Genomic DNA, 20,800 nt, shown 5'->3' on the forward strand with positions numbered 1-20,800 from the left:
TGCATGATCAATATCATTATCTTCAACTTAAAAAATATTAAATGATTTTTAGAGGGATAGAAATCATATATATGTATATATGATTTCCATATACATGTTGCTTCAATTATTCTGGAAATGCAAGTTCCATAAACTGCAGTTATTAATATTCATGGTTTGTCTATGGCTTTTAAAGATGTTTGTGTAGTATAGGAAATAATATAAAGAAAATCAAGGCACTCAAACAGTCTAACAATGTCCCAACTATATCTTGTCCAAAGCAACTCAAAGTATATAGGTAGGTTATCTCATCTGGAACTAGAAAAGCAGATAAACCACATAGAATGTTATCTCTAAAATATAAAAAAGAAAAACTGCCAAATTACAGGATTTATAAAATGCTAATGCACACAAAAGGGACCAAACACACACACACACACACACACACACACACAAGGGGCAAAATATGTTGGACAAGTGGAAGATATCTTTTGTAGACCACAAGATACTAGAAAGCAGAATTTCTCTTTCTCTCTCCTACAGTTGGTACACAGGAAATATGTGATGAATACACAGTAAATTATTTTTGAGTATTCTTGAAGCAGAAATGATTTCCTAATGGTATCTGCCTCCCATCCTTCAATTCTGGTGATGTAACAAGTAGTCTGTTTAACAAAAGCAAATATTAAGGCTCAAAAGGAAAAATAAGCTAATATTCATTGAGTATTTTGTTTTGTTTGTTCGTTTTTTGTATTGTTGGTGTTTTGTGTGTGCACGCTAGGATCTGGGCTAAGGAAATTTCTTGGATTATTTCAGTGATCAACCATTAAGCCTACCGAAGTTCTTGATATTAAAATGTCATTACACCTTAAACAAATAGAAATCAGTTCAGTTTTACAACCTAGGCCACATCTACTTGTAGTGAGGGCAATAACTACTTTTTATCATTAAATGATGAATATCTATAAGTATATTCATACTTCTGATATTTAATTTTAAAGTCAAATTTTATTAAATGATCAAGTCTTAATTGGTCATAGGGATCTCATATGTTGATGCAGCCTTAACTAACTTCTTTTTTAACGTTGGATATACGTCTGTGAATAAATGAATTAATGAATCAACAATTTGAGTTGATAAATTACATTTATGGACTCATGAATTCCACGTGGACTTCATTCTCAAGCTGAATCTCTGAAATGACAACAAAGATAAATCAGTAATGAGTTGAAGTTTCCATCTTCTTTACAGTTTGTAATCCTTGAGACAAAGAATCACGATCTTTTCCCAGTATCTCTGTGAATTCTAAAAGAAAGCATTGAGAAAAGCCAGCTAGAAATTTCATCCCTGGTCAAGGCCATATTGGCCTTTGTATGAACTTTATCAGCAGTCTTTTACCTTAAAATTAGGACTAACATGATATATATTCTTACAGATGTGGGTACTCCTTATAGATAAGGAAAAGGTAAAGAGAATTTTCTAAAGTCAATAAGAGACAAGCAAGGGATATTTTTATCTTTCAAATTTAACATTACACCATCCTTCTATTTATCAACAATTTACTCTTTCAGATTTACTTAATTGCATTTATTTAAAATACAAATCATAGAATTGAATAGTAAAAAAAAAACATTAAAAAGAACATACAAATTGAGTATCTTTCTTCCAAAGCAGGAAGAGCAATTTTGTTATATGTCTAATTGCTGAAAAAAACAAAACAAAAAGAAAACACATCATCTCTTTGTCTTGTGTATATATTCGGGTGATTTTAGTCAGGGCACTAAGTGGCCCTCACTAGAGCACACACTATAGAAAGAAAATGCATTTTCTTTAAACGTAAGATACAAGTCCTTTGAAATTCTGTTAATCACTTTTCCTTTCTAATTGAAAAAGTCACCACAGAAATTAGAGTACGAATTTCATTATTCTAGAAAGAACCTTAAAAGTTGACATGTCTTTGAACAATTGTTTCAGAAATCCTTTTTTAAGTACGTTTTCATTTTCTGGCATCGCTTGAATTGAATTCTAAACTTTCTGCTGCTTGTCCTCTAAGCCCCTCTGGTGAATTTAAATAGGCTTCCTTATATATTTAGTACATTCAGAAATTCTTTGTCGCAGGGCCTACTCTGCTTTATTATTAGAAGGCTGTCTCGGAAGTCCAGCAGCCAGTTTGTTTTTGCCATTAATAAAGAGTCTACTTTTTTCCCCTACTTCTTTGAAGAAGTTGAAAAGGCTCCATGTTGGGTGGAAGGGGGCCAGGAAGAGGGAGAGAAGTGAAGGGCACCGACTGTGGTGTAATCCCCCAACAAAAAATGCTGTCTAATGTGGAAACCTCCCTGAGGTTTACAAATGCACAGGCTGGGCTTAATTTAGTGTGATGTATGACAGGGTAATAACTTAGCCACGGCCTGGTTCTCCCCCTCCCCACTAAGAATAGGAAGTCTACTATGAGAAAGACATTACATTTTTAAATCCTATAAAACCGAATGCTTCCGCTGGCTAGTGTTTCAACATCACCCAAATCTCTTACTTAAGATGTTTGGAAACTAGAAAGACAAATCACAGTGTAAATCTGTAATTTCTCACAGTTTACTTACATGGCCAGAAAAAAATACATAGGAGGGTTTCAAGAAAGACCGAGCAGTTTGGATGTACACAATATTGATGTTGACTCTTGGTCTAGGAAAAGCTAATTCAAAAGGAAGGAATGATGATCCCACAGAATAATCACCTGCTGCTCACAAATTGCTAGACATCTACCAACAGAGAGGGAGAAACTTCTTAGAGAAGGAATGGTTAAATCCGTCTATGTAAAATAAGCCAAAACACTCCAAAAAACCTTAAAAGGCCAAGGTAAAACCTAGGAGGAGTTATTCTGATTTAGTTGACCTAAAAAATATAATCCATGATTATTTTTACACTTGTTTTGTTTGTTTAGGAATTCATTAGTAAGGTAGCAAACTTAAAATCCCATCAACAGTAAAAAAATTTATTTCGCCATCTGAGAATTTTTCACTTTTAAATTCTCCATAAAATACACATGCAATTAACTGACAAAATATATAAAATAAAATTATTCTATTTTAAAATTCATTTAACTTCAATTACCTTCCAGTTCCACCTGCTTTTAAACTTCCACACATAAAAACATTACATATAAGTTCATATTATTGGCTAGTAATGCATTTCATCTGATAAAGCTACATTTAATATGGAAGGGGGAGGGAGTAACCTTCAAAAAAATTGAAGCTGGCCCATTGAAAAAATACGAATGGTTTTAAGATCTCTCTCTCTCTATCCACACACACACACACACACACTCATACATGCCTCAGTGTGTGTTTGGTCACTGACAGATCAGAAAACAAAATATGGAGATGACAGATAATAATACCAACTCAGTTTCTGCAGAGTAAATATGAGTCACAAAGCTACACTAAAAACTATATTGTTACAAATGCCCAGGATCTTAAAAAACTTCTATTGGGAACTTATTTTTCCTTTCCAAATACTAGACTCAGAGATCACTGTGATTTTAGTGGTAAATTAAATAAGTTAAGAAATTAAATAAAGTAATCCAAGTAATCAAAATGATGATTGCATTTGTTGCTTACAAAAATGTAGGCTGCATTTCATGTGTACATGGCCTACCCTATATATACTGCTCTTTTTGAAACTCATTCAAACAGGACAGCCTGTAAAACCATTTCCATATTTAGCAGGTGAATTTGACCAAGCCTAGGCATGTGTGCCAGCATATCCTTTTGAAGAGGAATTTCAGGTAGTATATACCTTTTCTAATTACATTAGTAATTAATTTATACTATAATTCCTCTGGGATACTTATACCTGCTCTGACATTATTAATGTAGATTAATGCTTAACTGACTTTAGAATATCTCTACACTTCTTCTGTAGTTTCAGTGGAGCACTAAAGTGTTAAGGGCTTTGAAACTAAGAAAGATATGGATCCCATGAACCTTGAAATGAAATGTAATTATATCTAGATTTGGCAAAATTCCAGAAGTGGCTTCCTTGTTGGATCCTAAAAGGTTTTAAAAAATGCTATTTTGGAAAATTTATATTTTCCTCACAGAGATTAAAAGTTCAAAGGCTGAGAATCACAAAATTAACATAACAATGCAAAGGGACAAAAGAAAAAAAACCAATACTTCATTGGTTTTGATAGATGTTTAAGGTGAGTGATGATATTTTAAATAAAAGTAACTTGGAGTTCATACTACCCCAGCAAACAATGTGAGAAAGGAAAATGGAAAGGGTTAGTATACTTTTGTAAAACAGTGACTTGCTATTTCAAAATTAAAATGTAAAAAAATAAGCCAGTGTCAGAGAGGAGGTGATTCCTCATTTCCACCGCATTGAGCAAGCTCACATCAGCAGCAGACAGCCCTTAATATATGCGTCTGGCTCAGGCTGGTTTCCCAACCAGGAAGCCATCGAATTGTTAATATCACTGCTTTTTTTGTATGCAACACACATCATTTCCTCGCTCTTTGTTGTAGATCTTTCCTTTTATTTTAAGCTTAGTATGATCTGATTTTCAAAATCATATTATAGAGCCCCCCAAACAGTATTATCCTGTGACAGCTATGATAGAAATGCAGAAAAAGTGCCTTCCATCTATCTAGATATAGCATAAAGAAATTGCTGAAAACAAAGTCACCCACTTACAGCTTTACTCACCTTTATGGAGTCAGAGAAGAGCTTTATTCATGATGCTCTCAGAAAAGACAGTTTATATATAGGAAAGTTACAAAGAGAGGGTCCAAAGAATGCACTATGATTAGTAAATATATATATATATAATAAGGTTATGAGAAAAATAAACATCATTGCATTCTAAAATTCAGGTTTGGTGCCTTTCTTTTATGAAATAGAAGTTAATATATAGTGTTGCTCATTAATATGATAACATAAAAAGAAATGTTTGCATTTGAAATAGCTTCTATCTAATGTCACTACAGCTAACAAACATTTATCCTTTACACTATTTTGGAACTAAACTGCTGTAACATCTTATACATATTATTTATAATTATGTTAAACAGGTGTTTATAAAAATATACCTGTATGTGATATTGTTTTATATGAGGCAGTTTCTGACCCATTGTGTAAACATTGATATTAAATATGGTCAAGTTTCTGTGTACTTGTAGCTACATATACATAGAGTTCTTTGTAGCTACATATAGAGTTCTTTGTATTGAGAAACTTACACTTTGAAAAATGTTTAATTATAATGAGAATGAAGTTAAAGGAAGTAAAAGATAAATGCTACCCAAATCTTTACTATTTATATTACTTCCTTTCATTGAGAGTTTTGAAACATATGTTTATACACACATGCACACACTTAAAATTTCGGAGATTCTAGAAAAATGAAATAGGTGAAATAAATAAATAACCTAAATAGGTACAGTGTGAATACACACTTAAACATATTCTATGTGCCTTGTATGGACGAGGAGTATGTTTACCATATTGTAATTTCAATTTTTAAAGAAATATAACTCATGGGTAATTTGTATTCTGTGATATCTCAAATCATAAGTAACTATAACAAATTCATTAAAATGATGAACAAAGACTTCATACAGTATTCTAAAATACATTCACAAATTTATTTCAACAATGAAGAAGATAAATTTATAGTACTTATGTAAAGCATTAGAGTTAAAAGAATGAAATTGCTTTGTTTTTTTCTATTACGGAGAGTCTCTCATCTTTATTTTGAATCTTAATAACTGTAACATTTTAATAAAATTTTAAAATAGATTTGATATATTAATTCTACTTCCCAAAATACATATTTGATGTGGTCATGGCTAATAATGTTCAAACATGGCACATTAGTTATAGCTGGAATAGTTATCTCTTATAAAACTAAAACTATGCACTTCAGATTCCAGCTGACAGAAGAACTAAAGCAGTCTGACCTCAGAGGTACTATTTCTTGTTACTTCACATAGGTCTATAGTTTATACAAACTAAAATATAAAAACTAAAAGGTACCATATTTTGGCTAATTATTGTTATGAGTTCTCAGTCAAGCTTATAACAAGAGAATGTTCTAATGTAATAACATATATAAGGTATTGTACCTGGTTAAAAACACTAAGGAAAACTCTTGCAATAAAAGCCAAATATAAAGCAGCATTCTTATAAAATCAGCAGTAAAATCTAATAGGGCCAGTAAAGAGGATTGGAAATCATTTTATTTATAGGCCTCAAGCATGATTATAGCTATATATTGCAAATTCTGAGCCATAGTTACGTGGAGACATACAGGATTTATATGAGTAGCTAATGTACATATTCTATGCATATAAAAAAGTTATAAAAATATAAGCCACTTTCTTCATTAATAAATAAGGAAATATTCTCCTAGACCAGCCACCTTAAATACACCAAAAGAAGCAGTTTAAAAACATTTGTATTTTAATTTTGCTTCTTACACAGATATAGTGCTTTTATATGGTAATTGTAATATATAAATGCGATTCGCTGAAACTCTGGAATCACTTTAGAGTACAGTTTCTGAAAATAGTATTTTTGGGGGTGGGTCCTGGTGAAAACATTGCTGATTATAAAGAAGAGCATTGTTCTTTTCTCCTAGGCAGAATCTATGCATGTTCTTTTGTTCTGGTGGTAACTGCAGACAATCAATAAGGTCCAAAGCTGCTGGTTCCCCTCCGCCTAGGTCCCAAGAGCCTGACTTGTGATGTTACTGAAATACCTCACAAGTTAGGGTCTCAGGGACTAGGAAAAGTCTGGTTTGATGCGGTAGAATTCTTCTTCTTTAGTTATAAGGCTAGCTTAAAAATTACAGATGGGTTCAGTTAAACTTTTCCCTCTAAATACTAATTAAAATATATACATAGATATATATGTATATGTATATATATATATATGATATATAAAAGTGAGGATGAGCTGCATATTCACGATGACAACCATTCACAAACCTTAAAATAATGAGGAATATGAGAAACAATACAAACAATGAACAGTTAAGAGTCATTCCATTAGATCCAAAGAAAGAGACTACAAATGGGTTAAAATCTGTTTCTAGCAGATTTGTACGGCAACACCATAGCTCTATTACATTCAAAAAGGATTATATCCCAGTAATGGGACCCTGATTGAAATTTTGCTTCTCATTAGACTTCTATATAGCACATCTGTTAAGGTGGGCCCAGGACATATAATACTTTAAATCTGATTTAAATATATACTGTTGCAGTTAAGAATAAAACAAAAACTTTTTTTGCATTTCACAATTTAATACCTCCGAAGCTTGAGTTTTCTCTTTGAATCTCCAAACTATTCAGACAGCAAATATTTCCATGCATACTCTGCAGCTATATGAGCAATGCCACTTAATAAACATGTAACTAAAAATGCTAGCAACATAGGAAAAAAAATGATTCTATATCTTAGATAGTTGCATTCAAAAGCTCAGTACTTTTGAAAAAAATATACAATCCCAATCCTGTATAGTCACTGAATTTCCTCCGATCTTTTAGTCTTGTTTGTGGTTGGAGAACAGAATTTGTACTTTAGGAATGATCCAAGGTTTAGTAGCATAGAACGCAGGGTAAAACAATCGGACCAGCCATAACATAAAAGTCCTGGCCACAGAAGTGGAATCTGGTTCTTCTGAAGTGGTTGATCTTAAAAGGGAAAAGAGGAGGGGGAAAAAAAATGGAAAGAATTAGAATGTTTTCCTGTAGAACAGGTGAATCATCCATTTCCAAGTAAGCTGCAAGGAAAGCTATGCTGAACAAAATATTTGCTAACTGCCCCCCTCCCCCACCCTAGTACCACACCCCTTTCCAGCCACCCCCCACCCCCTGTCCAGATCTTTACTTTGCCTTGTAAGACTTTAAAGATTCTGCTCCATGATGCAATGCATCATTATATAAGATTTCTTTCTCTTTATCATTTGATTTTTTTCCATACTGAATCAGTTATGGCTTAAAATAGTAAATAGTTTTTTTTAATCAAATAAAAAAAGCAGCACTCACAAAAAACAAAAAATAAAGCAGTTCTTAAATCTAAGTCCATGCTTTTTCCTTAAAACTGAATATGGCTTTACAATTTTTGACCATAGCATTCAACCAATTATTAGAATGAAAAATCTCACCCCTCCATAAATATGACATTAACATAATTATACCACCCCCATCACGGAGACCCATCCTCCTTAGGGAATACATCTGATGCTCCAAAGATGGAAATCAGTCAGATTTTAGTTGCTCTCCAACGTACCTTTGCTTCTCACTGACTGACTGGCTTTTACCCTCCACACACTCACACGCCACCCCCTCCCCTCGGCTAGACACGGGTGCCCGAGCGAGCAGGCGCGCGCACAGGCATACAGACACCCAGCGAGAGGCGAGGCAAAGCATCTGATGCTGACTCAGAGCGCTCTGTGTGCAGGGGGTGGCAGCGGCTGGTATTTTCACCGCGCTCATCATTAACATTAACTCACAGTCTAGCATCCACCCTCTCCCAGACCTGCGGGACTGCAGCATTTGCATGACGCTGTCACTCTAGCCTTTGCATGTCAGATGATGGAAGAAAGGAAAAAAAAAAAAAAAAAAAAAAAAAAGAAAGAAAGAAAGAAAGAACTGCAAGAAAGCAAAGGAGTGAAAAGAATAAGCCCCAAGGCTTTCATCAGAAATGCCTTCATTTCTTCCAGAGTCTCTTTTTTTCCACCTTTAACTTTCTCTGCGGCTACGTCTCAGTTGTTTGACATCTTTCCGGAAGAAAATATCTTGTGCTTCCATGAGCCAGTAGTCAGTTGGTCCTCCCCTCACCTCACATTTGATCCCCACCCTTTCTCCCCCTAATCAATAGCACAGAGCTCCAAATGCAATTGTGGAAAAAGCCTCGGACACAGTCTCGTCCTGGATTCACTATCCCAGGGAGCCAGACCCACACGTGAGAGAAGAGAAATAACGCCAGCAATTCTCGAACCATCCTATATCATATTCTATGCCTTCTTTCCCCTCCCTACCCCTGACTGTCAAAAGGGCAAAAGGAGTCTTTTCTCTTCTGTATGAAACCCCCAAACTGCTCAAGAGACACACGGGTGAGAATGATCTGTATACATTAATAGTTTCTATTTAATAATGAAAGGTACTATGATTTTAATAAAAATAATTGCTTAATATTTTTACTAGCCATGCTCTCATTTCATAAGAATCATAAGCTCTGCCAGGATCTGAATCATCAATATGATTTAAACTGTGTTGAAATCTTAAGTTTCTGGAATGAAATCAACCAACAGGATAGTAGTATATTTTTTATTATTTTGTTGATTTAAGAATTTAAAAAATATATCAAATAGCTGTGTTGATGAATATATAAAAGTCTTTGAGATTAAGAAATATTTGCAGGCTACAAATATTAAAGACTGAATATATGTTTACATAAAATATGGACTCATGTGCGTATGTGAAAACAATCTATATGCATTGTTATAAAAGGAAGTAAAATATTTGGCTGAACACAGTCATGTTTGTGTACCGTGTTTCACAACACAAAAGGCAGTATATAGGTATTCATCCAGTTCCTTTGTTCCTCAATTTTTCACTGTAATGACAGAATGTGGTAAACGGCCCACCTCTCCCTTCTCCATGAGCAAGATTCCTGAATTACGTTTCAGAGTTAGCCACCGGTGACTCTGCAGCATACAAGAAATACATACAAAAGAGAAGTACAGCAATTCTCCAGCCAACTCGAATGCTGTCTCGTGCTGTTGAAATTCCAGTTTACTCACACAGACAGATCCCAGCATGCACTGCGGCACTGCAGGACCAACTAAGGTAGCAGTTTGGCAACAGATCTGTGACAACCAACGTGAAGGACAACCATTTGCAGAGGTTCCAAAGAAAAGATCACACAGCCCATAAAGAGACAGAAGCATCAGCAGGCGGACATGTATGTCTAAAATAAGCTCCTACAGGCTCCTGGTTTTAAAGAAAAAGGAAGAGAAAAAAGAAAGAAAAACTCAAGTGCAAAAACAAAAAAACACATAAAAAAACACACAAAAAAACTGAGCACTTGAAGGAAACATAGAATTAAGTAGATGTTTTCATGAGAGAGAGGAAGCAAGAAGAAAAAACGAAAAGGAAATATTGAAATGGGAAGAGGGAGGGGAATGAAGAAGGGAAAGAAAAAAATCAAAGGAAAGAAGCAAAGAATCACTGAACACTGAAGCAACAAATAAAATACGAAATTAGATTGCAGAAACCGGAGACTCAGGAATAGTGTTCAAGTTGAGAATTTAATATAAAACTATAACAGAAATTAATGCACACACAGCATAGCTTTAAATACGTATTGCCTGTAGCAGTGAGATGCCTGCTGACTTCTTCCTTTCTTCTTCTAAATCTACCTGTCATTTCTGCAAGTCTCTGCTCAGAGGTTCATCTCTTGTTTTGTTTTTAGCTTTCCAGCATCTGTGTCCTTTTGTGCTATTTTTTTCTAGACAGTTGCCCACAATTCTCAGGATAAATTAATGTCATGACCTCTCTATGGCTATCAGACATAAAATGTTGACTATTTTAATAATTGAACATGAGCTTACAGCAAACTGCCTACTGATATCTTAGCTGTGTGGTCTTTCTGCATAATCAATATTATTTGAAAGAAGATGTTGCAATCAATCAGTTCAATTACCACTGTCACAGATATGGGGTTAAGGTCTCCTCTGATTCTAAACTTCTAATCATCAATACTAAAACACCCCTAAATGAGATTCTGATTTTGGTTAAAGTGTTTACAAAGTAAACATTTCTCTCTCTTTTATATTTAGTTTAAGTAATGCAACACATATGAGGTCTTGCTAAATCAATTATTTTTATGTTACTTGAATTTTGTTCTCTTAACTTAAAAAATAACTAAGATATGCCTAAATGTGTATTATATGATACACTGAGCTAAAGGAAACAATAACTACTCTGAAATACTTAATACCACCTGCCTTCTATCTTATTAATAAGGCCATTTCTTATAAAGACCATTTGGAATCAGTTTTATTATGGGAATCATACTTAAAAAGAAGTGGCTTAAGGGAAGGAAGAGGAAGGAGAAAAAATGATCCACAGTTCAAACTTTGACTCAAAATTTATGGATGTGCAGAATATGTTGTTTTTATGGCTTGCATATTTCCTTTGCTCTACTTAAACTACACTCTCCCATGAAGTACAGCAAACCATATGTAGATATTTAAATTAAAACTAAATAAAACAACTATTGACACATACAACAATATGGTGATTACCAGAGGGAGGTAAAAGAGGGTAAAATGGAGATTAACAGTATTGGAAGGAAACTTGACTTGGGGTGGTGGACACACAATACAATATATAGATAATGTACACCTGAAACCTATATAATTTTATGAACCAATGTCACCCCAATAAATTTAATAAAAGTAAAAACATCACTCATTCATCAAAAAAGTAAATATTCAGTTTCTCTGTTGCCCTGGACATATTTCAAATACATAAACAGGACACAGGGTTGGTGGTTACCACTTTGGAAAATGCAGCTATAAAACATTTCCAACCTTGTGTAAAGTTTATTGGACAGTGCTGACTTAAACTGTCCTTCTGGAAAGTTTATGGCATAATTGATCATTGGGGTCCAAATACTTCCATTCCAGTCTATTTTAAGAGACTGAATTTACTGTGATTTAGTTGAAGATCTAAAATAAGAGAATTTCATTTGACTGAAGAGAATCAGCGGTTTTAGTTACTAGTTTTGACATCATCAAGACTATTTAAGGTGATGTGTTTTGCAGAAATTAATTTTAAGGTAGTTAAAAAAAAAACAACATCAGAAGACACATACACACAAAATATTCAACCTAAAGTCTCTAGGTAAATTTGAGAGATTCTATTTTTTCCCTAAAGATTTTATTATTCATTTGTAGAGAGAGGGGAAGGGAGGGAGAAAGAGAGGTAGAGAAACATCAATGTGCAAGAGATACATTCATCAGTTGCCTCTCATATGCCCCCAACTGGGAACCTGGCACTCAACCCAGGCATATGCCCTGACTGGGGATTAAACCATGACCTTTTGGTTCTTAGTCCAGTGCGCAATCCACTGAACCAAACCGGCCAGGGTTGAGAGATTCTTTATGTGTCTGTCCTTTCCAGAAGTGAAAATCATGATCTTTTTAGTGTCTAATGACTCATTATCACATATTTCTGTTTTCAGTAAAAGGATGTAATAGTAGTGTAAGTAGCTAAAACTCAGAAAAAGAGCATTTTTCAAAAATTCTATCAATACAAGGAAGGAATAGCAGTTAAGAGTGGCCACAGCTATGTTTCAATTAAAAAAAAAATAATTAAAGGGGAGACAAAAATCAGGTACCCATGAACTAGGATGATCTGTTGGGAACTTTCTATTAAATAAAACATTGAGAAGAAACAGGTGTGTGTGTGTGTGTGTGTGTGTGTGTAGACCTTGTAAAAATAATTTTGAGTTATTAATCACATTCTGGAACTAATACTTTAAACAAAATGGAAACAAAGTAACATAAATCTGTATGAACTATTACTTTAAAAATTTTATGGTGAAAGATACAGCTGGTTTTCAACAAGGAAAAATATCTGATCCATATTTTCTTTTAAGATTTTAGTATTCGGACTAGGGGATGGCTCAGTATTTAGCTCAGACAAGTTTGTAACTGGGATGCAAAAGGTTTATGTGTCATCCTGAAATTAGTTTTCTCTTCTCTTTTCGTAATTAAGTGCACAGCATCCCAATTAACATGGAAATAATATTATAGATTTCTCTTCCTTTAGATTCTGGCATGTGAAATCCAATGTTTATTCTACTGCTTAGGAAATGGATATAATTGTAACTCTTTAGCAATCTTTCTCTGTTGCTCTCATCCTTCCTCCCTCCCTCTCTCCTTTCCTCTTCCACTCCCCCCTCTGTTTTCCCCAAGTGCGAAATCCACTTGCCAATCAAGTCTGTCATCTATATCCACAAGAGGATCACATTCAAATCCACACCAGAGAGAGGAGACTTGGGGAAAGCAAGTCTGAGACAGGGGTAATTAGAGCAACAACGTGAACTTGAGGGGGGTGTTGAGGGGAGAGCGACAGTAATAGTCACTGTTGTTCAGCCACACACATGAACCAATAGGTTTCAAGGATGCTGGTGAAGTGTTTCCCTTTCAGGAAGAAGGCAGGATATGATGATGAGGGGCAATATGGAGATGACAAAAATATGTCACTTTCAACTTATATTTAAATATGGAAAATATTTTTTAAAGTTATCAGAAATATATATATTTCCCCCCTGCTGTGTTGCTGTGCTGGTGTGCTTCCTAACAGGTGAGAGAGGAAAGAATTAATCTTGTCTTTTTAAGGTGGGGCAGAATGGAAAAGTTTAAGTGATAGCAAAAGACTTCAAAATTACTGCCAAATTTAAAGCTTGAATACTATGGCAATGGAGCAATTATAATTTAGTTTTAGCTAGCATAACTATAGAAGAGTACTATTTTCCTTACATTTTATAAGTTCCACTTGGAATGAAAGTTGCGAAGTGGGAAGGGAGCTGATCTAGGAGTCAGTAAATTGCTTCTAGCGCCACTGCGTAAATAATAGTTTATGGACTTCAAGTCATTTATCTCTCAGAAACAGTTCTCTTATCCCTAAAATTAGGAGGAATGACTAAGTAAATCACTGAGGTCTAATTCAGCCTAAAATTGTGTACAATGAAGGGGAGTAAAATTGGAAACACATGTTGGTCATTACCATCTACTGGTTAGATACAGTATTATACATAATTGTTTCATTTAGTCCTCATAGTACCGCCCTGTAGTATTTATTCCCAGAAAGACCAATGATATATCCTCTTTCTATGTCCCTGAGATGTCACACCTATAACTGAATCTCAAATATGTGTAATTTCAGATTAGTTGCATATTCTATAGGTCTTTTCCTCAGATTACCCTATTTACACTTACATTTTCATTTATTTGAAATAATATATATTACACAGGGTGGGGCAAAAGTAGACTTACGGTATTTTGTATGGAAAATAATACAATAATTAATAAATAATACAAAAACAAACTGTGTTTCATGTGCTCACAACTGTAAAACTGCTTTTGCCCCACTTGTATTTTCATTTCAGAGCTGGGAAAGCAGCATTTTCTAAGAGTTAGAAAAATGTGTATACATTGTTATACACATGAAGGAGAAGAAGTCATAGTTTCTTTGGAAAAGTTATTTGTAAAAAATTAGACTATATAAATAAATATATATGTCATAAAATCAGGTGAATCATGAGTATGAAAATATCTGTGAATGACTAAAAACTTTAAAAACAACTTTGTTGGTTTTAAAAAATATTCATTTTGAGTGCTGCTTAATTTAGGTGGAATAAAGTTATTAATGAATAGCTATTATTCTGAGTGTTCATAATCAATTTTGTTTTAGAGTTTTCTTCACTAGGAAAAAGTGTACTAATTTTGTAGGGTCTTTTAAATTTAATTTATTTATTGATCACAGTAGGTAGGAAAGGGACACAAATTAATAGATTAAATTGGCTTAAATTAAGAAAATATTTTCTCTTTATAGTTAGTTATTTCCTTCATAATTTTTCTTATTAAAATGATATTTTTGAAAATTAGTATTATATAAATCATGCATATTAGTTTCAAGATTGAATTTTCACTGTGCTAGCTCCATGTTCAGTGATAGAAATTATATCATGATTAAGACACACTTAGAAGTATAAATACTAGGAGACAAGTTCAACTTTGAAAATATACTGTTTCATGAAGAATGTCACTATAACATTGTCTCAAACTTTACTACCTAGGTTTTCAACATAGGTTAAAGAAGCTTCCATTATATGGGAATAGAGGAAAATGCTTCTAAGCATTATCAACATCATTTAAATATTTCTGAACTGTGAAGGTTCAAGTGCATCCTGCATTCTCATGCTTTGTTCTCATCCTTTCCAATCAAATGTATTGATTTGTTAAAGGTTAGAGTGTATATTTTCATTGATCAAGGAAATAGCCTGACACAGTAAAACTGTCTGCCAATTCAGGACAGATCAATCTCACCTTTGTTTCTTTTGGATACATTATGGTTATTCATTCTGCATAACCTAAATCCCACAATTCAGATCTTAGTTTAAGAAAAGAAATGGATACAGAGTTGTCTACACATTATACAAAAAATGATACATTTCTGGGTATTCCCCTCAATGAATTGCTATCGACCTTGGTGGACATTGTAATACCTGATCGAGTGTTTGGCCCATTCTCAAGTTCACTTGAGAATTCTGTCCATTTACAAAGTTTTACAAAACATTAGAAAAGAAACTTTCAAAAACTGTTAAATTCATTTAGAAAATCTGTGTTTATTTGATAAAATAAAAATGAAAACACATCGTTGTAGCTTTTCTTTCCAGAGCCACTTTATTAATTTCTTAACATTCCTTAATGGAACTGTTTGGGCTGCAAACAATCCACTGGCCCTGTCAGCTTCATAACTTAAAGAAACTGAAGAACTCAATTTAAACTAGCTTGGGAACTAATTTAAAGCCAGAACAAAGCCAAAACCATCATACAATGTTACAGTGGTCTATTAATCCTCTTGGGTGAGTATTTTATAAGACATTCTACTCATTCAAACCTCCAAGAGTTACTAGCATTTTGACTTTTACTATCCCGAAAAGCTACATGCTCTTCCTACTCTATCTCTAAACTTTTCTTCAATAACACAGGAAATATTCACAAATTCAAAACCCTCATAATCTAACTGTCCTACAGGCATGCCAATTTTTTCCCATAGTAATGCTTAATTATACTTCTTTATTTAGCAATATAATTAATTCATTTTCTCTTACGTGCCATGAGGCACAATTCATTAAAGAAAATGGTTAAGTTGGCATTTTCGTTCAGATACTTTGCTATCATGAAGCTTTGGATTTAAGAGAAACATATTTCCATTCTTATGCCTGACAAAGACATGTTTTAAACTACACATTAAACAAAAGAAAACGGCTTTCTACTACTAAATGCAGTGCTCAGTAGGACAGAAAGCTTACTGCTTTTCTTATATGCTAGACCTTTAAAACATTTGCTAGATGACAGCATTATTTTTAAAAAAATGTTTCTTTAGCAAAGAATTAAAGCTGAATATGCAACATTTCTTAGGAGTATTGAATAAATCTATTTGTCCAGCTTACTTTGCAAAGACTGTGTAGAAAACAGCACCATAAACACTTTCAGCCCCACACAAGGGCTAAACAAAGAGTCCTCTTTCTAGCCATCTAATCGGGTAATTTATTTTTTCAACCATCACATATAAATCGAAACACAGCTGTAACCAATGACTTGCAGATCCAGTTCCCAGCCAGCTGGAATCAGTTCTGCTGAAACAGCAAGATTTTTACATTGTTCACTTCTGTACATCTGGAGAAATCATTGAGGTTCAAAGGTGACCAGAAAAGCTCTTTAAGTAAATTCAATCGACAGTGAAGATTTGCCTAAGGAACTACAAACTCCTCAATCACTTTTACAAAATGTTCATTTCATGAAATTAATGCTTATAAAGGCTATTTGCATCCTCATCAGTACAGACTTTATGAGTTGCTAATTAAATTAAGCACTTAAATGCCTGTTTCTTTCAAACAACTTGCTTAGGGTTCTTCAAAAACTTTTTCCAAGAAGTGGTAACTATTTAAAGATGGATACATTAAAACACCATGGTCCATGCAGAAACATCGGGGGACCATAAGAACCTGTCACAAAACCAGATACCAGGAATGTACCTACTCATATCTCAAGTTTAATCATGTTTAGCTAGTATAATCCTCTATTTAGATAAAATGAAAGAGAAATACTATCCGAAAGAAAGCAGGCTGGAATATCTCCCTCAAGCTAGGCAGGCAAATCCCCAAGGAGCCAGAGCTCTGGGAGAAACAAACTCAGATCAAGAATGTTCCACATGCAGTCTTGCAGGGAGGCGATCCTGGCACTAGAAGAAAAGAAACCTAAGAGCAGCAGCCACTTTTGTTCTGCCCTAGAAGCACCTAACTCCACATAGGCACAAGTTAAGACTCACCAAAACAAAAACTGACACAGCCAATCCTTGATGTAAAAAGCTTTCCGTTAAAATTAGATAAAGCAACTAAATACCCAGAAAGAAAGTGTATTCTTAGCATTTAAATTACAGTATCGCTTCAAATGCATCATTTTCTTCATTAAAGCCATCAAAAAGATGTTCACCTTGGGGAAATGAAAATACAAACAAAACAAAAATATATTTTGTTTTTGCTTCTTAAATTAAATCAATATACAAGTAAACAAGTTCTTTTCTTTCTTTAAAATTTAATCTTTATTGTATTTTTTTCCATTACCATTTAGCCCCTCTCCATTCCCTTCCCCAAGCTATCACCACGCTGCTGTCCATGCCTATAACCATATCCATAACAAGTTATTTTCATAATTTAGCCATTTTATTAAATGTGTGGCTATTTCAATTACATTGGATCAACAATCAGTAAATTCCTGATGAATAGTACCTCTAACTGAAACAGTGAAAAAATAAATAGTAAAGTACACTTTCAGTTTATACTGAATGACAGACAGCTGATGATCGGATAGTAAGTGCAATTCCCCATTAGATATTAAATTCTCATTAAGGTGGTTAATTTCATTCAGTTGGTAAATATGTGACTGTGTTTTGTGTGTCAGTTATTGGGCACAAAGCCTATAGAAAAATAGTCAGAAATGTGATTTAATCAATAATAAAATATACACTACCATGAGGATTACCTTTAAAATTTTCAGGGCAATAGAAATGTTAATTCTTCACTTAAAGTTACTTATTATCAAAGTTTGATGAACTTTTTATCCATTTTCTTTTCTCACAATTTCTTTGGCCTTCTAGTTATAAATATTTTAATATATATTTTATGCAACACAGGTTTTGAAAAATGTATAAAAATGCCATATAGGTGTTATCTGATATGGATTTAGAATTTTTTAATTCTAAAAATGTATGCTGGCCCTCTTTCTTCTTCAAGAACCAAGAATGATTTGTCATCTAGCTTTGAGCTAATAGACTGAGGAAAAATGGTCTAAAACAGACAAATATTCCATAGCTATTTTTGAATGTACTTTGCTTTTATAAGATTTAGTCCTTTAATCTAAGTACTCTTTTTAAGTACTAACTTTTTAAGCACTAACAAGATACAATATTTCATCAATATTTCAAATATTTTGATAAGCAATTACATATGAACTTTTGTAATAATAATAATTAAAAAAAATTCTTTGGGCTAGGTGTTGAAAGCCACAATACAAACTTTAAAATGTATTAAATCTTTACTCCATCCTGTGTAATTACCAATAAACTAGCTTAAATAATTATATGTAACTGTTCCTTAATACAGGCTTTTAAGTTCTACTCATTGAGTTTTTAATCATTAAGGCAGCATTATTTATATTAGTTCTTCACTTATAGACATATTTCATTTGTAATGGTACATAAATATCATCAGTCTTCATGAGGAAATAGTACAATTTTACATATTTTAAAGAGGTTTGGAACTTGGCAAGGTAAAAACTAATAAAAATACAAATTCAGGGATGAGTGAAAATCCAGTTTTGTTGCATAAATATGAACATGAGATGGCAGGAAGGTGGAATAAGAGAAGAAACATAGGTGAAACAGAGAACATGTTCATAAGGCAGATTCTTAACACATAATCTAGAGCCTTCCTAGGTCGAAGAATACTTCCATGTTAGGAGTACATATGAATTAGTCTCTTGTCTATTTAAAGAAGAATATGTAATATTTAAATAGTTTCTTCTCTATTTCTGGCAAAAGAGAACTGGATACTATAATAACCTGCAAAATATTGATAGATTTATCTTTAATGTTTAAGTTCACCACTGTATCAGACCAGGATTAAAGATTTTTGGAAGTCTACTCTGACCTTTATAGTTTTAAATTTATATATATATATATATGTATATATATATATATATATGTGTCAAACTCTATCAATTCCAGTTACTTCTCTTTTCAGGGTTGGATCTTGATAATATACATTAGAAACAAAATACCAAGAGAAAGTGATCAGGATATTTAAATATAATAAGATTATGAAAAGACATTTCGATTCTTTGATTGGATTATCACATGTACTGACTTCAAGAGTTTAGCCAAATTCTCTAGATTATGAATTAAAAGGGCATTAATTTGGGTACAGATTCTTTGGGTGGGGGGAAAACTGCATGTATATATATATATAATATATACAAATGCCTTTATACACACAAATATAGAAAGAGTGGTTTGATCTTTTCAGTCACTCTGAGGGTAAAAAGTGGTTCATAGATTTTTAAAGATGTAAAGAAATCAAGAATCTGGAGGCCTGAAAGATATTACCTATCAGTGGGTGAAGTTAACAGAGCTGGCTGTTAAAAAATTAATTTAATCAGACTAAAATTAGGAACCCTTTCAAGATTACCTGCCATTCATATTAGGATCAAAGTTTGGTATTTTCCTTTCCCAATCTCACCACCTGTGTGGTTAAATCAGTGTTAAAGAACTAAAACTTCTTCCTTTTTAAAGACTGAATAATAAAGCATCATGTTTGAAATCTTGAGTCTATTTTTCCTGCAGAGGATCTACAAATCTTTGAACTATATCATGTTAACCAATGAAGATGTCATTCCATACCTTTAAGAAGTAGAAATTTCCCAAAATATTATAGGCACTATTGCAAGCAAGCCAGGTACAGAGCTTGTGAATTACAGAAAGGCAATGTCCATGAACTAGCCTAGACAAAAAGAATATTATAATTACATAATTATATCCATAAGCCTTATGTCTGTGTAATTAATTAAAATGAAGTGATAGCAGGGAAAAGGTGATTTGGAGTCAGATATTACCTTTTTAGAACCAACCTCATACAAATAAAAAATGTGATACGTAAAAATTAGAGAAATGATAAGCAAATGGGCACTTCAAAGACACAGACCTATCAAGAAGAGTGACATGGTATTTCTAGAGCTTTCAGTCACTCTTGAGCTTAACTTGACACATATATTTATGGATTTTTACAGTGTACAAGTAACCAAGTTTCTAAAAGGATTAATAAAATTAGAAGAAAAATGTCCTTTTTCCTCAAACAGCTTAATATGGGTGGAAAGAACAGAGAAAAACAAAATTATAATACATGAAAATATATGAAGTACACTATTAAATAGGAAGTGCTAAGGAAACAAAGAGGAGAGAGACAATAAATATTGAGCACTATAAAATAGAAGGCATATAGCAGGAAGCTCCATTTCAGATGGGTCTTGAAGGAAGAGATGGACTGTTAGAAAAGGCAAAGGTAGAGAGAAAAAGACATCTGATTTAGGGCAGAGAAGGGGGAAAGGCTCAAATTTGCATACAATGTTTGGGAAATGAGCAAGAGAAAGTGGTAGAATGTTGGTGTATGCAAAGACAGTTCATCAGAAAAATGGCCAGGCAGTTGAACTGGAACACAGTATTCGAGGGTCTTTAATGTTGTACTGGGAACTAATTATTTAGGCAAAAATAAACAACTAAAATCTTTTTTGAGAAGGGGTTATTGATTAGTATAATAAAAACAACAATAAAACCAGTAATTACCATGTTCAACACCTAATCCCTATACATTCCTATACTGGTATACATATCATTTTATCATCACAATGACTCCACGAGGTTAAGTATTTATCATTATTTGCAATTTATTGACAGGCAATCTG

The 20,800-nt window shown here is 33.4% G+C and overlaps 1 long non-coding RNA gene across 3 annotated transcripts in view; it reads right to left on the reverse strand.

Annotated features, from left to right (window-relative positions):
- Positions 1-7,307: 7,307 nt before the first annotated feature.
- The window catches only part of LOC150020733 (uncharacterized), a 448,609-nt gene continuing 435,116 nt past the window's right edge, over positions 7,308-20,800 (reverse strand). For all 3 annotated transcript variants that reach the window (XR_016509813.1, XR_016509802.1, XR_016509812.1), the window contains one exon: positions 7,308-7,673. This is a non-coding gene — a long non-coding RNA (uncharacterized LOC150020733). The remainder of the gene's footprint in view (positions 7,674-20,800) is intronic.

Source organism: Furipterus horrens, unplaced genomic scaffold, assembly GCF_987537825.1.
Source record: "Furipterus horrens unplaced genomic scaffold, mFurHor1.1.pri manual_scaffold_1, whole genome shotgun sequence".
Lineage (NCBI taxonomy): Eukaryota > Metazoa > Chordata > Mammalia > Chiroptera > Furipteridae > Furipterus > Furipterus horrens.